Genomic DNA, 3,878 nt, shown 5'->3' with positions numbered 1-3,878 from the left:
AAGGGTCGCGGCATTAGGAAGTTGAAACACTGCCCTAGATTCTTCTGTGAGGACCCTGTGGCTCTGAGCTGCTTTGCCTTCACTGCAGAGGGTTGGATGGGCCAGGGAATGCATATCCTGCCAGGGCAGCTCTGAGTCAATGAGTGACTGGTGGGAGGTTTTGAAAGTCCAGCCACCTTGCCTGGAGTCGGGACACATTTTGAGTTAGAACTCACATCCAGGCTGAAACTGGGTTTCTCCCCGGGGCACTTCCCTAACAAGTCACTTGCACATGGATCCTTGTCTCAGTGTCTGATTCTGGGGAACCTGACTTAAGACACATCAGTGGTGCCGAAACCGGTTTGGCTCAGTGGATAGAGCGTCGGCCTGCGGACTGAAAGGTCCCAGGTTTGATTCCGGTCAGGGGCATGTACCTGGGTTGCGGGCACATCCCCAGTAGGAGATGTGCAGGAGGCAGCTGATCGATGTTTCTCTCTCATCGATGTTTCTAACTCTCTATCTCTCTCCCTTCCTCTCTGTAAAAAATCAATAAAATATATTTAAAAAAAAAAAAGACACATCAGTGGTCATTCTGGAGAGTCGTGCAAAAGAAAGGTAGATGCACAGGCAGCTTCAGAGGGCCTTGAATATCAGGCAGAAGAGACTTGCTTTCTTCTGTGGGTCAAATGGATCCTTGTTGCTTTATTGAACTGACTGCTGTAATTTGTCCTAGTGACATGGTACTTTAATTACAAATTACCTTTTTGATGTACCCTTGGAAAATAGGTTGATCTGAAGAACTTACTGATCAGTTCCCAGTCTCTAGGATCTCTACATCTTTCATGGACAACAGTGGTTTTCAGTTTTGTGTTGTTTTTAAAGAAAGTCCTAGTCTTTCCCCAAATAAATTTGTAGGCAAGAACCTAAAATGGAAAAATTAAAAACAGATTAATCCAAAGCTAGTTCACCCATGAGATGGTGCTGTCGTACCTCAAGGCTATAGGCACCACAAGTTCAATTATGGATTGAAATATACCTACTGTCTAGATTTCTGGTGCAGAATAGAATTTTGAGGAGTGATAGTGAGTGACTTTCTTTGTGGGTATTTGTTTTGTTTTCTTTTTCTATCCCTTTCCTTTTCTCTGTCCCAGCGAAGGCTGGCATTTCAGTGGAATGACACTATCACCTACCTCCCTTCCCATGGGCAAGTGGCCAGCTGTTTGACTTTCTGGATGGAAAGGGAAGTTGCTAGGCTAGTCCTGCTCAGAGGCCATCGTTCAACAGGCCATGGTGCACTGAGCTTGCCTCTCAGCCCCCCCACTGGGTGAATGCCTGCAGAGGTCAGGCAGGTCCCGGGAGCAGGCCCGAGAGCCAGTCCACAGAAACAGCTGCTCAGCTGAAGATGGTAAAGGCCAAGCAAAAAGTCTCTGGACAACAGAGAGTTGACAATTTAAAATTTTCCTTTTGAGGGGAGGAGTGGACGCCCTGTTTTGTGCTTGAGGAACTGAAATGAGGACCTGGGGAAGGAGGAGAAATGCTGCCGCCACCCCAAGGCTACAAGCCGCACAGTACACTTCTGGACTGGGGTGAAATTGTCAACCCCACTCCCGGGATTCCTGGCATTTCTGAATAGACTTTTTAAAATATCTGATGTGAAGGTCACATAATATAAAACTAACCCTGTTAAAGTGAACAGATGTACCATTTGGTACATTCACAGTTTTGTGCAATCACCACTTCTATCTAGTTTCCAAATATCTCATTAGCAGGAAATGTAACCCCATACCCACTGAGCAGTTACTCCCCATTCCCTCCAGCCCCTGGCAGCCACCACTCTACGTTCGGTCTCTGGGGATTTATCTATTCCGGATATTTCATAAAAACGTAATCATATAACATGGCACATTTTGTGGCTGCCTCCTTTCATTTAGCATAACGTTTCTAAGGTTCACTTATTGTGTGACACATGTCAATACTTCATTCCCTTTTATGACTGAGTAATGTTCCACGGTATGGACTCCCTATTTTCCTTTGTCTCTTCCTTCCTTGATGAGCATCTGGCTTGTTTCCACCTTTGACTGTTGTGAATAGTGCCGCTGTGAATGTGTTCAAGTACATTTTTCAGTACAGTATGTGTTTTCAATGATTTTGTGTTTATACCAAGGAATGGAATTGCTGAGTTGATTAGAAGAATTTTAAGGAGTGTTTCTGAGTGGCTTTTCTTGCCTGTGCTGTTATTTTCTTTTCCTCTCCGTTTCCCTTCTCCCTCCCCTCCTCTTCCTGCCCTTTCTTCCCTTCCCTTTCTTTTTATTTCGGCTCTGAGACCCACTGTAAGGACACTACAACCTAGTTCAGTCCCAGGCGCAAGTGGCCAGCCCAGTGATTTTCCGGATGGGAAAGAGGTTGTCGGGCAAGCCTCACCCACAGACCCTCCTTCAACTCTGCTTGGTGTTCTGAGAGCCTGTGAGGTGGCCCAGAGAGTCCCATGCGTGGAGATCAGCTGTAACAGGGGAGTTTCCAGTGGGTTTTTGTTTTTTGATTTTGTTTTTCCCACTCCTAAGGAAAAGCAGAAACTCAGACAAACTCAGATGTGCAGGTGATATCTGCATGTTTTTTAAAGTTGGCTCTGAACTTTTAAAACCCATAAAAGGCCAACAAATAAGTCTCTGGGCAGGGTACATTAGATAATTGACAGGAAGTTGTTACTATTTTTGAGTGAGAGAAGCTGGGGTCGGCCGTTTTGTGAGAAACTAAAATGAGGGCCCTGGGGCAGGGAAAGAGCAGGTTACCAAAAAAGGGCCCAGCAGGTGCTGCTGTGGGCACAGACAGTGTGAATCAAGGGTCCATTATCTTCACATGTACAGTCCTTACAGCATAAGGATTCTAAGAAGGTGTCACCTACCTTCTGAACAACCTCTGGACTTGGAATTCAAGCGCACTGTAGTATCTGGCCTCCTGGACTCACATTTTAGGTAGGATTAAGCCCCCATTTCAAAGCTAAAAAGAGTCACTTACCCAGTTCAACTAGGACCCACACCAGGAACTAGACTGACTTTACTCCTCCCACTTGAGGTCAGTACAGGAAGTTTTGGGAAACAGCCCCTCCCTGGAGTCACACAGGGATCTCTGGGAAATGTAGTTGTGGGGCCTTAGGCTGTCCTGTGCCTCCTGTTCAAATGTATTCATTGGAGAGGATGGAGGCTACCTTATTGGATGGGCCTTAGGTCACACTGGCAGTGAGGGGGATGATCTTGTATTTGACACAGTCCTTGCCTTAGGGAGCCTGAAGCCAGATGTCCTAGGTGTAATGTGGGAGGTGAGGGTTTACCTCGGTCCTGGAAAAGCATATTCATTAAACTAGAAGAGGCAGGAAAAAAATCAAGATCTTAAATTACTCTCCCAAATTTATGATACCATTTCTTCATCCATCTCCATGAAGCCACTTGGTTTTTATTCTTCTGCCAGTCATCCCCCATCCTCAGTACCACTCACCACTCCCTGCTCCCCAAGGCCCTGTGTCCCAAATTAGTCTGAATATATGGTGTGAGTGTGATGTGTCCACAGTAATGTGGTGTTTCTGCTTGTGTTTTTAATTCACGTTAATGATATTGCTGTATAACTCTTGCTGTTTCTTATGCAGTTCCCCCATGCTGCGTCTTAAAGCCTGTCTACGGGACACAGTTGTTGCTTCATGCCCTCTTTTTGGCACTAATGGTTCTAGTCCAGGGGTGGGCAAACTTTTTGACTCGAGGGCCACAATGGTTCTTAAACTGGACCGGAGGGCCCGAACAAAAGCATGGATGGAGTGTTTGTGTGAACTAATATAAATTCAAAGTAATATCATTACATAAAAGGGTACGGTCTTTTTTTTTTTTTTTAGTTTATTCATTTCAAACGGC

The 3,878-nt window shown here is 45.5% G+C and overlaps 2 protein-coding genes across 3 annotated transcripts in view; both read right to left on the bottom strand.

Annotated features, from left to right (window-relative positions):
• The window catches only part of LOC102433484 (arylamine N-acetyltransferase 1-like), a 49,392-nt gene extending 46,429 nt beyond the window's left edge, over positions 1 to 2,963 (bottom strand). Inside the window, exon 1 of the mRNA XM_006097014.2 lies at positions 2,882 to 2,963. The gene's annotated coding sequence lies outside the window, so the exon portion shown is untranslated. The remainder of the gene's footprint in view (positions 1 to 2,881) is intronic.
• Positions 1 to 3,033, bottom strand: part of LOC102432866 (arylamine N-acetyltransferase 1) — a 5,522-nt gene extending 2,489 nt beyond the window's left edge. Inside the window, exon 1 of one of the 2 annotated variants that reach the window (XM_023760839.1) lies at positions 2,995 to 3,033. The gene's annotated coding sequence lies outside the window, so the exon portion shown is untranslated. Of the gene's footprint in view, positions 1 to 739; positions 879 to 2,994 lie in introns of those variants that run through there. The other variant, XM_023760837.1, reaches the window with a different exon arrangement.
• Positions 3,034 to 3,878: the final 845 nt, after the last annotated feature.

The sequence above is a fragment of the Myotis lucifugus genome, unplaced genomic scaffold (genome assembly GCF_000147115.1).
Source record: "Myotis lucifugus unplaced genomic scaffold, Myoluc2.0 scaffold_194, whole genome shotgun sequence".
NCBI classification, from domain to species: Eukaryota; Metazoa; Chordata; class Mammalia; order Chiroptera; family Vespertilionidae; genus Myotis; species Myotis lucifugus.
Note: the sequence above shows the minus strand (reverse complement) of the source record. Positions and strands in the feature narration are given on the sequence as shown.